We start from the raw sequence: 17,365 nt of genomic DNA, 5'->3' as shown, positions 1-17,365 counted from the left end.
TGCTGCAGGAGTGGTGGTGGTGACGGCTGCTGCAGGAGTAGTGGTGGTGACAGCTGCTGCAGGATTGGTGGTGGAGACGGCTGCTGCAGGAGTAGTGGTGGTGACAGCTGCTGCAGGAGTGGTGGTGGTGACAGCTGCTGCAGGAGTTGTGGTGACAGCTGCTGCAGGAGTGGTGGTGGTGACAGCTGCTGCAGGAGTGGTGGTGGTGACAGCTGCTGCAGTAGTTGTGGTGGTAACAGCTGCAACAGGAGTGGTGGTGGTAACAGCTGCTGCAGGAGTGGTGGTGGTGACAGCTGCTGCAGAAGTAGTGGTGGTGACAGCTGCTGCAGGAGTGGTGGTGGTGACAGCTGCTGCAGGAGTGGTGGTAACAGCTGATGCAGGAGAGGAGGTGGTGACAGCTGCTACAGGAGTGGTGGTGGTGACAGCTGCTGCAGGAGTGGTGGTGGTGACAGCTGCTGCAGGAGTGATGGTGGTAACAGCTGCTGCAGGAGTGATGGTGGTGACAGCTGCTGCAGGAGTGGTGGTGGTGACAGCTGCTGCAGGAGTGGTGGTGGTGACAGCTGCTGCAGGAGTGGTGGTGGTAACAGCTGCTGCAGGAGTTGTGGTGGTAACAGCTGCTGCAGGAGTGGTGGTTGTGACAGCTGCTGCAGGAGTGGTGGTTGTGACAGCTGCTGCAGGAGTGGTGGTGGTAACAGCTGCTGTAGGAGTTGTGGTGGTAACAGCTGCTGCAGGAGTGGTGGTGGTGACAGCTGCTGCAGGAGTGGTGGTGGTGACAGCTGCTGCAGGAATGGTGGTGATAACAGCTGCTGCAGGAGTTGTGGTGGTAACAGCTGCTGCAGGAGTGGTGGTGGTGACAGCTGCTGCAGGAGTGGTGGTTGTGACAGCTGCTGCAGGAGTGGTGGTTGTGACAGCTGCTGCAGGAGTGGTGGTGGTGACTGCTGCTGCAGGAGTAGTGGTGGTGATAGCTGCTGCAGGAGTGGTGGTTGTGACAGCTGCTGCAGGAGTGGTGGTTGTGACAGCTGCTGCAGGAGTGGTGGTGGTAACAGCTGCTGGAGGAGTTGTGGTGGTAACAGCTGCTGCAGGAGTGGTGGTGGTGACAGCTGCTGCAGGAGTGGTGGTGGTGACAGCTGCTGCAGGAATGGTGGTGATAACAGCTGCTGCAGGAGTTGTGGTGGTAACAGCTGCTGCAGGAGTGGTGGTGGTGACAGCTGCTGCAGGAGTGGTGGTTGTGACAGCTGCTGCAGGAGTGGTGGTTGTGACAGCTGCTGCAGGAGTGGTGGTGGTGACTGCTGCTGCAGGAGTAGTGGTGGTGATAGTTGCTGCAGGAGTGGTGGTGGTGACGGCTGCTGCAGGAGATGTGGTGGTGACAGCTGCTGCAGGAGTGGTGGTGGTGACAGCTGCTGCAGGAGTGGTGGTGGTGACGGCTGCTGTAGGAGTGGTGGTGGTAACAGCTGCTGCAGGAGTGGTGGTGGTGACAGCTGCTGCAGGAATGGTGGTGGTGACAGCTGCTGCAGGAGTGGTGGTGGTGACAGCAGCTGCAGGAGTGGTGGTGGTGACTGCTGCTGCAGGGGTGGTGGTGGTGACAGCTGCTGCAGAAGTGGTGGTTGTAACAGCTGCTGCAGGAGTGGTGGTGGTGACAGCTGCTGCAGGAGTGGTGGTGGTGACAGCTGCTGCAGGAGTGGTGGTGGTGACAACTGCTGCAGGAGTGGTGGTGGTGACAGCTGCTGCAAGAGTGGTGGTGGTGACAGCTGCTGCAGGGGTGGTGGTGGTAGCAGCTGCTGCAGGAGTGGTGGTGGTGACAGCTGCTGCAGGAGTGGTGGTGGTGACAGCTGCTGCAGGAGTGGTGGTGGTGACAGCTGCTGCAGGAGTGGTGGTGGTGACAGCTGCTGCAGGGGTGGTGGTGGTAGCAGCTGCTGCAGGAGTGGTGGTGGTGACAGCTGCTGCAGGAGTGGTGGTGGTGACAGCTGCTGCAGGAGTGGTGGTGGTGACAGCTGCTGCAGGGGTGTTGGTGGTAGCAGCTGCTGCAGGAGTGGTGGTGGTGATTCCTTGCAAGTTTGCTGCAACAACAGGGGTATGAAATTAACATCTATAGGCTGATAAGGACATAACCCTTTTTTTCTGGCTGTAGTGGTAGAATGAGGCTGTGCATCCCCTCAAGACATATAGAACGTGTTTAACCTAATGAAAGGTTAACCTCTAAGGAACATAAACACACACACACACACACACACACACTCACACACACACACACACACAGACACGCGCACACACACACACACACACACGACACGCGCACACACACAAACACACACACACACACACACACACACACACACACACACACACACACACACACACACACACACACACACACACACACACACACACACACACACACACAGTGTATTACCTGCTAGCAGGAGGAGAATCATCAGAGGCTTCATATCCATGTCCTTTTATGTCTCTGTAGAGGTGAACCACACAACATCAATCATAAATGAACCCCATTGGATCTTCCATTAACAGCTGTTGAAGGATGATGTCATTGACCAACATTAATTAGAGACTAGTCAATATTCCAAAATCATATGATGTTCGTTGATATTCAAAAAAGCAATCTCATAATACTTCCAGTTGTATTAACGGTATCCCTTATGTGTTTACCAGTAGGTGTCTTTTCAGCCTGCTTCCAATGTCTTCAGCCCTCTGCTTTGCTTTCACTGTAGATTACTGTATTATTATTAATAGTATTATTATTATTTCTATTATCATTATTATCATGATTATTATCATTTTTATTATCATTATCATTATCGTGATTATTATTATTAATATTATTATTATTATTATAATTATGATTAATTATTATTATTAATTATTATCAATATCATTATCAAAATAATTTTAACAATAATGATGATGATCATGATCATTATCGTAATCATTATTATTATAATTATCATTATTATTATCATTATCATTATTATCATCATCATCATTATTATTATCATTATAATTATTATCATCATTATTATTATCATTATTATCATTATTATCATTATTATTATTATCATTATCATTATTATTATCATTATTATTATCATTATTATCAATATCATTATCATAATAATATTAATAATAATAATGATGATCATGATTGTTATCATTATCATTATTATTATCATCATCATTATTATCATTATTGTTATCATCATTATCATTATTGTTATCATCATTATTATTATCATCATTATTATCATTATTATCATTATTATTAATATTATTATTATTATCATCATTATTAATATCATTATTATTATTATTATCATCATCATTATTATTATTACATCATTATTATCATTATTGATATCATCATTGTTATTATCGTTATTATTATTATTGTAATTATTATTAATCTCATTATTATCATTATCATTATTATTACGATCATTTATTTAACCTTCTACAAGTATAGTACACTACTTAGGCACCCTATTCCCTATATACATTATAGTGCACTGCTTAGGCACCCTATTCCCTATATACAGTTTATTTTAATGAAACCTTTATTTAATTAGGCAAGTCAGTTATGAATAAAATATTATTTACAATGAAGGCCGACACCAGCCAAACTCGGACGAGTGGGACTCCCACTCACGGGCCGGTTGTGATCCAGCCTGGATTCGAACCAGGGTGTCTGTAGTGACGCCTCAACCACTGAGACGCAGTGCCTAAACCACCGCGCCACTCGGGAGCCCAGAATAAATTAAAAAAGTGTTGCTAAGGTTACCAGTAATCAAGTATGTATCTTTTATTTTTAACAACATTATCAAACTATCAAAGACGGGACTGGACATTCCCAAAAGGTTGTTTACTTTGACCCAAAACATCGGTGGCCCTATCTAGTGCAAAAGTTCACACAATTCCTTCAACAAAAGTTATCCCCCTTTCTAGCCTTGTAATTACCAGACGATGACGGAAATGAGATTTGGAATTTTTTTCTAACTTGCTGGACTCGTTTTCCAACTGCCATTCATGAGCGTCAATCACGCCTTTCAAAACAATGTATCCCATCTACAAGACGCGCAAAACGACTTACCAAAATCAAAAAAGTGACTCTTAGACCACCTTAACCCTGACCTTAACCAAAAAAAACCCACCCTCAGTGTTATGATGTTAGTACAAACGCAGCTGAAAACAAACAACAAAAAACAAAGTGAGGGATCAATCACATTTATTTATAAAGCCCTTTTTACATCAGCAGACGTCACAAAGTACATATAAAGAAACCCAGCCTAAAACCCCCAAAGGTGTATATCCTAACCAGCCTCAAAACTCATTGATTCTGCGTGGTAGTTATCTTAAAGTCATTGATTCAGTGTGGTAATGATCTTAAAGTCATTGATTCAGTGTGGTAATTATCTTATTAAAGTCATTGATTCAGTGTGGTAATTATCTTATTAAAGTCATTGATTCAGTGTGGTAATTATCTTATAGTAATTGATTCAGTGTGGTAATGATCTTAAAGTCATTGATTCAGTGTGGTAATTATCTTAACAATGTGAAGTGGAAGTGAGTCCAACCTGTTTCTTTCTCCCCTCCTGGGCCGACCACACCTCCCTTTCATCTCTCTCTCTCTCTCTCTCTCTCTCTCTCACTCTCTCTCCAACTGTCTCTCTCTCTCTCCAACTGTCTCTCCATCTCTCTCTCTCTCTCTCTCTCTCTCTCTCTCTCTCTCTCTCTCTCTCTCTCTCTCTCTCTCTCTCTCTCTCTCTCTCTCTCTCTCTCTCTCTCTCTCTCTCTCCAACTGTCTCTCTCTCTCTCCATCTCTCTCTCTCTCTCTCCATCTTTCTCTCTCTCTAAATTGTGAATCTGATTGGTCCTGGTGAAGCTACATCAACAATTCTGCACCGCTTTAAAAATATCCCGTCAAGCAATCACCTACACTTATGGGTTTATACCTATAGCATCCCATTAATAACAGATGGCAACAGTTAACCTACATCTATGGGTTTATACCTATAGTATCCCATTAATAACAGATGGCAACAGTTAGCCTACATCTATGGGTTTATACCTATAGTATCCCATTAATAACAGATGGCAACAGTTAGCCTACATCTATGGGTTTATACCTATAGCATCCCATTAATAACAGATGGCAACAGTTAGCCTACATCTATGGGTTTATACCTATTGTGTCCCATTAATAACAGATGGCAACAGTTAGCCTACATCTATGGGTTTATACCTATAGCATCCCATGAATAACAGATGGCAACAGTTAGTCTACATCTATGGGTTTATACCTATAGCATCCCATTAATAACAGATGGCAACAGTTAGCCTACATCTATGGGTTTATACCTATAGTATCCCATTAATAACAGATGGCAACAGTTAGCCTACATCTATGGGTTTATACCTATAGTATCCCATTAATAACAGATGGCAACAGTTAGCCTACATCTATGGGTTTATACCTATAGCATCCCATTAATAACAGATGGCAACAGTTAGCCTACATCTATGGGTTTATACCTATTGTGTCCCATTAATAACAGATGGCAACAGTTAGCCTACATCTATGGGTTTATACCTATAGCATCCCATGAATAACAGATGGCAACAGTTAGTCTACATCTATGGGTTTATACCTATAGCATCCCATTAATAACAGATGGCAACAGTTAGCCTACATCTATGGGTTTATACCTATAGTATCCCATTAATAACAGATGGAGATTTCAATTGCATAGTTAGGTCTAGGACTACTAATGTCTTGAAATAGGAAGAAAAATATAAATACAATTTGAACAAGCAATCATGACAATCAAATTCACCGAAGCTGCTTCTTACCTGAGAATATCAGAGACGTTGTGTCGGCTAGGACCTGTAGACTACTCGGATGAGAAAGTACGCACCAATAACTTCACCTCTCTTTCTGAGAACTAAAGATGATCAACTCCTGGGCAGAGGGGGGTTTTGTACGATGACGGAAAATGAGACTTGGAATTTTTTTCTAACTTGCTGGACTCGTTTTCCACTGCCATTCATGAGCGTCAATCATGCCTTTCAAAAAAATGTATCCACCTACAAGACCTGCAAAACGACTAACCAAAATCAAAAAGTGACTCTTAAACTACCTTAACCCTGACCTTAACCCCACCCTCAGTGTTATGATGTTTGTTCAAACCCAGCTGAAAACAAACAACACAAAACAAAGTGAGGGATCAATCACATTTATTGATAAAGCCCTTCTTTCATCACACCGGCCAAACCCGGACGAATGGGTCTCCCAATCACGGGCCGGTTGTGATCCAGCCAGGATTCGAACCAGGGTGTCTGTAGTGACGCCTCAACCACTGAGACGCAGTGCCCTAAACCACCGCGCACTTTGGGAGCCCAGAAAAAAATAAGTGTTGCTAAGGTTACCAGTAATCAAGTATGTATCTTTTATTTTTAACATCATTATCAAACTATCAAAGACGTGACTGGACATTCCCAAAAGGTTGTTTACTTTGACCCAAAACAACGGTGGCCCTATCTAGTGCAAAAGTTCACACAAGTTCACCTTCAACAAAAGTTATCCCCCTTTCTAGCCTTGTAATTACCAGACTAGCCAACAGTTCTTGTCAGCTTGTGAAGCACGACCCATCCTCTGAAGGTGTAGAGAAGGCCTTTAAAGGTGTAAATCCTAACCAGCCTCAAAACTCATTGATTCTGCGTGGTAGATATCTTATAGTCATTGATTCAGTGTGGTAGATATCTTATAGTCATTGATTCAGTGTGGTAATGATCTTATAGTCATTGATTCAGTGTGGTAATGATCTTAAAGTAATTGATTCAGTGTGGTAATGATCTTATTAAAGTCATTGATTCAGTGTGGTAATTATCTTATTAAAGTCATTGATTCAGTGTGTTAATGATCTTAAAGTCATTGATTCAGTGTGGTAATTATCTTAAAGTCATTGATTCAGTGTGGTAATTATCTTATTAAAGTCATTGATTCAGTGTGGTAATGATCTTAAAGTCATTGATTCAGTGTGGTAATTATCTTAAAGTCATTGATTCAGTGTGTTAATGATCTTAAAGTCATTGATTCAGTGTGGTAATTATCTTAAAGTCATTGATTCAGTGTGGTAATTATCTTATTAAAGTCATTGATTCAGTGTGGTAATGATCTTAAAGTCATTGATTCAGTGTGGTAATTATCTTAAAGTCATTGATTCAGTGTGGTAATTATCTTATTAAAGTCATTGATTCAGTGTGGTAATTATCTTAAAGTCATTGATTCAGTGTGGTAATTATCTTATTAAAGTCATTGATTCAGTGTGGTAATTATCTTAACAATGTTAAATGGAAGTGAGTCCAACCTGTTTCTTTCTCCCCTCCTGTGCCGTCCACACCTCACTTTCATCTCCATCTCTCTCTCCATCTCTCTCTCTCTCTCTCTCTCCATCTTTCTCTCTCTCTCTAAATTGTGAATCGGATTGGCCCTGGTGAAGCTACATCAATAATTCTGCACCGCTTTAAAAATATCCCGTCAAGCAATCACCTACACTTATGGGTTTATACCTATAGCATCCCATTAATAACAGATGGCAACAGTTAGCCTACATCTATGGGTTTATACCTATAGCATCCCATTAATAACAGATGGCAACAGTTAGCCTACATCTATGGGTTTATACCTATAGCATCCCATTAATAACAGATGGAGATTTCAATTGCATAGTTAGGTCTAGGACTACTAATGTCTTGAAATAGGAAGAAAAATATAAATACAATTTGAACAAGCAATCATGACAATCAAATTCACTGAAGCTACTTCTTACCTGAGAATATCAGAGATGTTGTTTCAGCAAGAACCTGCAGTTTGTAGACTACTCAGATGAGAAAGTACGCACCAATAACTTCACCTCTCTTTCTGAGAACTAAAGATGATCAACTCCTGGGCAGAGGGGGTTTTGTACGATGACGGAAAATGAGACTTGGAATTTTTTTCTAACTTGCTGGACTCGTTTTTCCACTGCCATCTATGAGCGTCAATCACGCCTTTCAAAAAAATGTTTCCACCTACAAGACCCGCAAAACGACTAACAAAAATCAAAAAGTGACTCTTAGACCACCTTAACCAAAAACCCCACCCTCAGTGTTATGATGTTTGTTCAAACCCAGATGAAGACAAACAACAAATACAAAGTGAGGGATCAATCACATTTATTCATAAAGCCCTTCTTACATCAGCTGACGTCACAAAGTGCTGTACAGAAACCCAGCCTAAAACCCCACACAGCAAGCAATGCAGCTGTAGAAGCACAGTGGCTAGTAAAAACCTAATGTCTTGGTACCCAACTCACTAACGACCATTAGGTCCTAATGGCCTGGTACCCAACTCACTAACGACCATCAGGTCCTAATGTCCTGCTACCCAACTCACTAACGACCATCAGGTCCTAATGTCCTGGTACCCAACTCACTAACGACCATCAGGTCCTAATGTCCTGGTACCCAACTCACCAACCCAACTCACAGTCCTAATGGCCTGGTACTCAGGGCTCTATTGTCCCTCCATCAGGTCCTAATGGCCTGGTACTCAGGGCTCTATTGTCCCTCCATCAGGTCCTAATAGCCTGGTACTCAAGGTTCTATTGTCCCTCCATCAGGTCCTAATGGCCTGGTTCTCAGGGCTCTATTGTCCCTCCATCAGGTCCTAATGGCCTGGTACTCAGGGCTCTATTGTCCCTCCATCAGGTCCTAATAGCCTGGTACTCAGGGCTCTATTGTCCCTCTAACAACTCTGACATCAAATGCAGTTGAAAATCACATCTATACAGTCAGATAGAGCAGCATGATTACAGTTCTCTATACTGTCAGATAGAGCAGCATGATTACAGTTCTCTATACTGTCAGATAGAGGAGCATGATTACAGTTCTCTATACTGTCAGATAGAGCAGCATGATTACAGTTCTCTATACTGTCAGATAGAGCAGCATGATTACAGTTCTCTATACTGTCAGATAGAGCAGCATGATTACAGTTCTCTATACTGTCAGATAGAGCAGCATGATTACAGTTCTCTATACTGTCAGATAGAGCAGCATGATTACAGTTCTCTATACTGTCAGATAGAGCAGCATGATTACAGTTCTCTATACTGTCAGATAGAGCAACATGATTACAGTTCTCTATACTAAACCTCTAGTGAATGGTCCATAGAGTAAATATTTGTATGAACATAAGATTCAACAACTGAGACATAAACTGAAAAAGTTTCACAGACATGTGACTAACAGAAATGGAATAATATGTCCCTAAACAAAGGTGTGGTCAAAATCAAAAGTAACAGTCAGTATCTGGTGTGGCCACCAGCTGCTTTAAGTACTGCAGTGCATCTCCTCCTCATGTACTGCACCAGAATTGCCAGTTCTTGCTGTGAGATGTTAGCCCACTCTTTCACCTAGGCACCTGCAAGTTCACTGACATTTCTGGGGGGGAATGGCCCTAGTCCGATCCAACAGGTCCCAGACGTGCTCAATGGGATTGAGATCTGGGCTCTTCGCTGGCCATGGAATGAATTTTCTATAGTGCTATAGTTCTTTACCTCTGGTGAATGTTCTATAGTTATATACCTGTAGTGAATGGTCTATAGTTCTATACCTCTAGTGAATGGTCAATAGTTATATAGTTCTTTACCTCTCGTGAATGGTCTATAGTTCTATACCTCTAGTGAATGGTCTATAGTTCTATACCTCTAGTGAATGGTCTATAGATTTTTACCTCTAGTGAATGGTCTATTGTTCTATACCTCTAGTGAATGGTCTATAGTTCTATAGTTCTTTACCTCTGGTGAATGGTCTATAGTTCTTTACCTCTACTGAATGGTCTATAGTTCTATACCTCTAGTGAATGGTCTATAGATTTTTACCTCTAGTGAATGGTCTATAGTTCTTTACCTCTAGTGAATGGTCTATAGATCTTTACCTCTAGTGAATGGTCTATAGATCTATACCTCTAGTGAATGGTCTATAGTTCCATAGTTCTATACCTCTAGTGAATGGTCTATAGTTCCATAGTTCTATACCTCTAGTGAATGGTCTATAGTTCTTTACCTCTAGTGAATGGTCTATAGTTCTATTCCTCTAGTGAATGGTCTATAGTTCTATACCTCTAGTGAATGGTTTATAGTTCTATACCTCTAGTGAATGGTCTATAGTTCTATAGTTCTATACCTCTAGTGAATGGTCTATAGTTCTATACCTCTAGTGAATGGTCTATAGTTCTATACCTCTAGTGAATGGTCTATTGTTCTATACCTCTAGTGAATGGTCTATAGTTTTTTACCTCTACTGAATGGTCTATAGTTCTATACCTCTAGTGAATGGTCTATAGATTTTTACCTCTAGTGAATGGTCTATAGTTCTTTACCTCTAGTGAATGGTCTATAGATCTTTACCTCTAGTGAATGGTCTATAGATCTATACCTCTAGTGAATGGTCTATAGTTCCATAGTTCTATACCTCTAGTGAATGGTCTATAGTTCCATAGTTCTATACCTCTAGTGAATGGTCTATAGTTCTTTACCTCTAGTGAATGGTCTATAGTTCTATACCTCTAGTGAATGGTCTATAGTTCTATACCTCTAGTGAATGGTCTATAGTTCTATACCTCTAGTGAATGGTCTATAGTTCTTTACCTCTAGTGAATGGTCTATTGTTCTATTCCTCTAGTGAATGGTCTATTGTTCTATTCCTCTAGTGAATCGTCTATAGTTCTATACCTCTAGTGAATGGTCTATAGTTCTATAGTTCTATACCTCTAGTGAATGGTCTATAGTTCTATACCTCTAGTGAATGGTCTATAGTTCTATACCTCTAGTGAATGGTCTATAGTTCTATACCTCTAGTGAATGGTCTATAGTTCTTTACCTCTAGTGAATGGTCTATAGTTCTATACCTCTAGTGAATGGTCTATAGTTCTATTCCTCTAGTGAATGGTCTGTAGTTCTATACCTCTAGTGAATGGTCTATAGTTCCATAGTTCTATACCTCTAGTGAATGGTCTATAGTTCTTTACCTCTAGTGAATGGTCTATAGTTCTATACCTCTAGTGAATGGTCTATAGTTCTATACCTCTAGTGAATGGTCTATAGTTCTATACCTCTAGTGAATGGTCTATAGTTCTTTACCTCTAGTGAATGGTCTATTGTTCTATTCCTCTAGTGAATGGTCTATTGTTCTATTCCTCTAGTGAATCGTCTATAGTTCTATACCTCTAGTGAATGGTCTATAGTTCTATAGTTCTATACCTCTAGTGAATGGTCTATAGTTCTATACCTCTAGTGAATGGTCTATAGTTCTATACCTCTAGTGAATGGTCTATAGTTCTATACCTCTAGTGAATGGTCTATAGTTCTTTACCTCTAGTGAATGGTCTATAGTTCTATACCTCTAGTGAATGGTCTATAGTTCTATTCCTCTAGTGAATGGTCTGTAGTTCTATACCTCTAGTGAATGGTCTATAGTTCTTTACCTCTGGTGAATGTTCTATAGTTCTATACCTCCAGTGAATGGTCAATAGTTATATAGTTCTTTACCTCTAGTGAATGGTCTATAGTTCTATACCTCTAGTGAATGTTCTATACCTCTAGTGAATGGTCTATAGTTCTATACCTCTAGTGAATGGTCTATAGTTCTATACCTCTAGTGAATGGTCTATAGTTCTATACCTCTAGTGAATGGTCTATAGTTCTATACCTCTAGTGAATGGTCTATAGTTCTATACCTCTAGTGAATGGTCTATAGTTCTATACCTCTAGTGAATGGTCTATAGTTCTTTACCTCTAGTGAATGGTCTATAGTTCTATACCTCTAGTGAATGGTCTATAGTTCTTTACCTCTGGTGAATGTTCTATAGTTCTATACCTCTAGTGAATGGTCAATAGTTATATAGTTCTTTACCTCTAGTGAATGGTCTCTAGTTCTATACCTCTAGTGAATGGTCTATAGTTCTATACCTCTAGTGAATGGTCTATAGATTTTTACCTCTAGTGAATGGTCTATTGTTCTATACCTCTGGTGAATGGTCTATAGTTCTTTACCTCTAGTGAATGGTCAATAGTTATATAGTTCTTTACCTCTAGTGAATGGTCTATAGTTCTATACCTCTAGTGAATGTTCTATACCTCTAGTGAATGGTCTATAGTTCTATACCTCTAGTGAATGGTCTATAGTTCTATACCTCTAGTGAATGGTCTATAGTTCTATACCTCTAGTGAATGGTCTATAGTTCTATACCTCTAGTGAATGGTCTATAGTTCTTTACCTCTAGTGAATGGTCTATAGTTCTATACCTCTAGTGAATGGTCTATAGTTCTATTCCTCTAGTGAATGGTCTGTAGTTCTATACCTCTAGTGAATGGTCTATAGTTCTTTACCTCTGGTGAATGTTCTATAGTTCTATACCTCTAGTGAATGGTCAATAGTTATATAGTTCTTTACCTCTAGTGAATGGTCTATAGTTCTATACCTCTAGTGAATGGTCTATAGTTCTATACCTCTAGTGAATGGTCTATAGATTTTTACCTCTAGTGAATGGTCTATTGTTCTATACCTCTGGTGAATGGTCTATAGTTCTTTACCTCTAGTGAATGGTCTATAGTTCTATACCTCTAGTGAATGGTCTATAGATCTATACCTCTAGTGAATGGTCTATAGTTCCATAGTTCTATACCTCTAGTGAATGGTCTATAGTTCTTTACCTCTAGTGAATGGTCTATAGTTCTATACCTCTAGTGAATGGTCTATAGTTCTATACCTCTAGTGAATGGTCTATAGTTCTATTCCTCTAGTGAATGGTCTAATGTTCTATACCTCTAGTGAATGGTCAATAGTTCTATAGATCTTTACCTCTAGTGAATGGTCTATAGTTCTTTACCTCTAGTGAATGGTCTATAGTTCCATAGTTCTATACCTCTAGTAAATGGTCTATAGTTCCATAGTTCTATACCTCTAGTGAATGGTCTATAGTTCTATACCTCTAGTGAATGGTCTATAGTTCTTTACTTCTAGTGAAAGGTCTATAGTTCTATACCTCTAGTGAATGGTCTATAGTTCTTTACCTCTAGTGAATGGTCTATAGTTCTATACTTCTAGTGAATGGTCTATAGTTCTATACCTCTAGTGAATGGTCTATAGTTCTTTACCTCTAGTGAATGGTCTATAGTTCTATTCCTCTATTGAATGCTCTATAGTTCTATTCCTCTATTGAATGGTCTATAGTTCTATACCTCTAGTGAATGGTCAATAGTTCTTTACCTCTAGTGAATGGTCTATAGTTCTTTACCTCTAGTGAATGGTCTATAGTTCTATAGTTCTATACCTCTAGTGAATGGTCTATAGTTCTTTACATCTAGTGAATTGGCTATAGTTCTATACCTGTAGTGAATGGTCTATAGTTCTTTACCTCTAGTGAATGGTCTATAGTTCCATAGTTCTATACCTCTAGTGAATGGTCTATAGTTCCATAGTTCTATACCTCTAGTGAATGGTCTATAGTTCTTTAACTCTAGTGAATGGTCTATAGTTCCATAGTTCTATACCTCTAGTGAATGGTCTATAGTTCTTTACCTCTAGTGAATGTTCTATAGTTCTTTACCTCTAGTGAATGGTCTATAGATCTTTACCTCTAGTGAATGGTCTATAGATCTTTACCTCTAGTGAATGGTCTATAGTTCTATACCTCTAGTAAATGGTCTATAGAGTACTATCCTCAGACTAGCTGGTTAGAACGGCACATTTTATACTATTCTTGTCTGAAAGGTAGAAGCCTTGGTCTAGTAGATCCACTAGTCTGGTCTGAAAGGTAGTAGCCTCGGGCTGGTGGGCTAGCTCACTTTCCATCCCTGACTGTAGTTGTGTTCGAATACTCATACTAACCGCACTAATGAACTAATAGTACATAGTATATACTCATCATATACTCATTAAATATGTAGTATACAATATTTTAGTGTGGGTATTCTAACACGGTTTATTCCTCGAATTAATATTCGTAACTTTGGAAGCCAATAAAAAACACTGAATAACCTTTGTAGAAGGAAATCAGTCAATTTAAATATTCATTAGGCCCTAATATATGGCTGTCACATGACTTGGCAGTGGTGTGGCCATGGGTGGGTCTGGGAGGGCATAGGCCTACCCACTTGGCAGCCAGGCCCAGCCAATCAGAATGAGTTTTTCCCCACAAAAGCTCTTTATTTGACAGAAATAGTCCTCATGTGACAGTAAGAAACCAACCGACCTGTTCTAGAATCCTCATGTGACAGTAAGAAACCAACTGACCTGTTCTAGAATCCTCATGTGACAGTAAGAAACCAACTGACCTGTTCTAGAATCCTCATGTGACAGTAAGAAACCAACTGACCTGTTCTTGAATCCTCATGTGACAGTAAGAAACCAACTGACCAGTTCTAGAATCCTCATGTGACAATAAGAAACCAACTGACCTGTTCTAGAATCCTCATGTGACAGTAAGAAAACAACCGACCTGTTCTAGAATCCTCTTAACAACACAAACAGTCAGGACCCAACCTTACCCGGAAACACACAGGCTATTATAAAGCATCTATTCCCCAGTAACCCAGAGGCACATACTTCCCGCAAAACCATCTCAGAACTGTTCACATCCTGTTTAGCCACCTTGTTGGGCGGAACAAAAGATAAACAGCATTCCCAAAACTGTCCTCATCCCTCCGTCTCCTCCCACCACCTCATAGGCTCAACCCCTCCCTCCCTCCCACTCCTATCACAAACCCTCCATCCCCCCCTCCATCCACCACCCCCACCTCCCTCCCACCTCCTTCCACCACCCCACATTTAATATTCACACATACTTACACACATGTGGTGTGTGTACCTGTGTCAGTGCTCCGATTGGTCAGGCTGCAGGTAGCTGGAACAGTGTGTGTGTTTACCTGTATCAGGCTGCAGGTAGCTGGAACAGTGTGTGTGTTTACCTGTATCAGGCTGCAGGTAGCTGGAACAGTGTGTGTGTTTACCTGTATCAGGCTGCAGGTAGCTGGAACAGTGTGTGTGTTTACCTGTATCAGGCTGCAGGTAGCTGGAACAGTGTGTGTGTTTACCTGTATCAGGCTGCAGGTAGCTGGAACAGTGTGTGTGTATACCTGTATCAGGTGCAGGGAGCTGGAACAGTGTGTGTGTTTACCTGTATCAGGCTGCAGGTAGCTGGAACAGTGTGTGTGTTCACCTGTATCAGGCTGCAGGTAGCTGGAACAGTGTGTGTGTTTACCTGTATCAGGCTGCAGGTAGCTGGAACAGTGTGTGTGTTTGCCTAACAACACATATAACAACACATATTGTGTGCTCCTGTGTGTGTGTGTGTGTGTGTGTGTGTGTGTGTGTGTGTGTGTGTGTGTGTGTGTGTGTTACTCACGGGAGAGGAATTTGCTGACGTTGTTGGAAACTCTGAAGAGCATGCAAGCATTTTTTAGATGCTTCCCTCTCCTCACATGGATCTGAAAAAAAATCTATCAAAACTTCAATACATCAATCAATCAATACATAAACCAATCAACCAATACATGAATCAACACATCAACCAACCAATACATTAATCAGCTAATTCTTCACTCAACCAATACACCAAACAATACATCAATCAATAAATACTTCAACAAATGCATGAACCAATACATTCATTTTTAAATCAACAAACCAATACATCAATCAACCAATACATCAATCAACCAACCAATACATCAATCAATCAATACATCAATCAACCAATACATGAACAACCCACTAATACATCAACCAATACATCCATCAACCAACACATCAATCAACTAAAACATCAATCAACCAATCAACACATTAACCAAACAATACATCAATCAACCAACATTTACATCAAGCAATACATCAATTAATACATCAATCAATCAATCAACCAACCAACCAATACATCAACCAATGCATCAACCAGTACATCACCAATACATCAACCAACCAACCAATACATCAACTAACCAATACATCAAACAACAAACGAATACATCAATCAACCAACCAATACATCAATCAACCAATACATCAATCAACCAATACATCAATCAGCTAATTCATCACTCAACCAATACACAAAACAATACATCAATCAATACATGAATTAATAAATACTTCAACAAATGCATCAATCAATACATCAACCAATAGGTCAACCAACCAACCAATACATCAACCAACCAATACATCATCCAATACATCAACCAATACATCAACCAACCAACCAATGCATCAACCAACCAATACATCAACATATACATCAATCAACCAACCAATACATCAATAAACCAATACATCAATCAGCTAATTCATCACTGAAACAATACATCAACCAATACATAATGTAATAAATCAACAAACCAATACATCAATCAATAAATCAACACATCAAGCAACCAATACATTAATCAGCTAATTCTTCACTCAACCAATACACTAAACAATACATCAATCAATAAATACTTCAACAAATGCATGAATCAATACATCAACCAATAGATCAACCAATACATCAACCAACCAACCAATGCATCAACCATCCAATACAATAACCAATACATCAACAAATCCATCAATAAACCAGCCAATTAATAAATCAACCAATTCATCAACCAATACATCAATGAATACATAAACCAACCAACCAACCAAATAATCCATCAACAAATACATCAACCAACACATCAATCAACCAATACATCAACACATCAACCCACCAATACATCAACCAACCAACCAAATCATCCAACAATACATCAAGCAACCAACCAATACATCAATCAACCATCCAATCCATCAACCAATATATCAATCAACCAACCAATACATTATCCAACCAATACATCAATAAACCAACCAATATATCAATCAATACATCAATCAACCAACCAATACATCAGCCAACCAATACATCAATCAACAAATATATAAATCACCAAACCAATACATCAACCAACCAAAATATCAACCAACACCTCAACCATCCAATACATCAATCAACCAACCAATAAATCAATCAACCAACCAATACATCAATCAATCAATACATCAATCAGCTAATTCATCACTCAACCAATACACCAAACAATACAACAATCAATACATGAATTAATAAATACTTCAACAATTGCATCAATCAATACCTCAACCAATACATCAAACAACCAATACATCAACCAACCAACCAATGCATCAACCAACCAATTCATCAACATATACATCAATCAACCATCCAATACATCAACCAACCAATACATCAACCAACAAATCAATAATC

At 40.0% G+C, this 17,365-nt stretch overlaps 1 protein-coding gene and 1 long non-coding RNA gene across 3 annotated transcripts in view; both read right to left on the bottom strand.

Annotated features, from left to right (window-relative positions):
* LOC106595353 (uncharacterized threonine-rich GPI-anchored glycoprotein PJ4664.02-like) overlaps positions 1-17,365 on the bottom strand; it is a 69,947-nt gene that overhangs the window by 14,161 nt on the left and 38,421 nt on the right. The window lies entirely within an intron of this gene.
* On the bottom strand, positions 1,969-7,979 carry LOC123732915 (uncharacterized). Of its 2 annotated transcripts, none has more exons than XR_006763490.1 (3): positions 7,839-7,979; positions 2,411-2,464; positions 1,969-2,057 (listed from the first exon to the last, which is right to left on the bottom strand). It is a non-coding gene; the product is annotated as an uncharacterized lncRNA (long non-coding RNA). The 2 variants fall into 2 exon arrangements; XR_006763489.1 differs by lacking the exon at positions 7,839-7,979 and adding an exon at positions 5,860-5,975 and having other exon boundaries at positions 1,981-2,057.

The sequence above is a fragment of the Salmo salar genome, unplaced genomic scaffold, assembly GCF_905237065.1.
Source record: "Salmo salar unplaced genomic scaffold, Ssal_v3.1, whole genome shotgun sequence".
In the NCBI taxonomy this organism is placed as follows: domain Eukaryota; kingdom Metazoa; phylum Chordata; class Actinopteri; order Salmoniformes; family Salmonidae; genus Salmo; species Salmo salar.
This window is presented reverse-complemented; position numbering and strand designations above follow the sequence as displayed.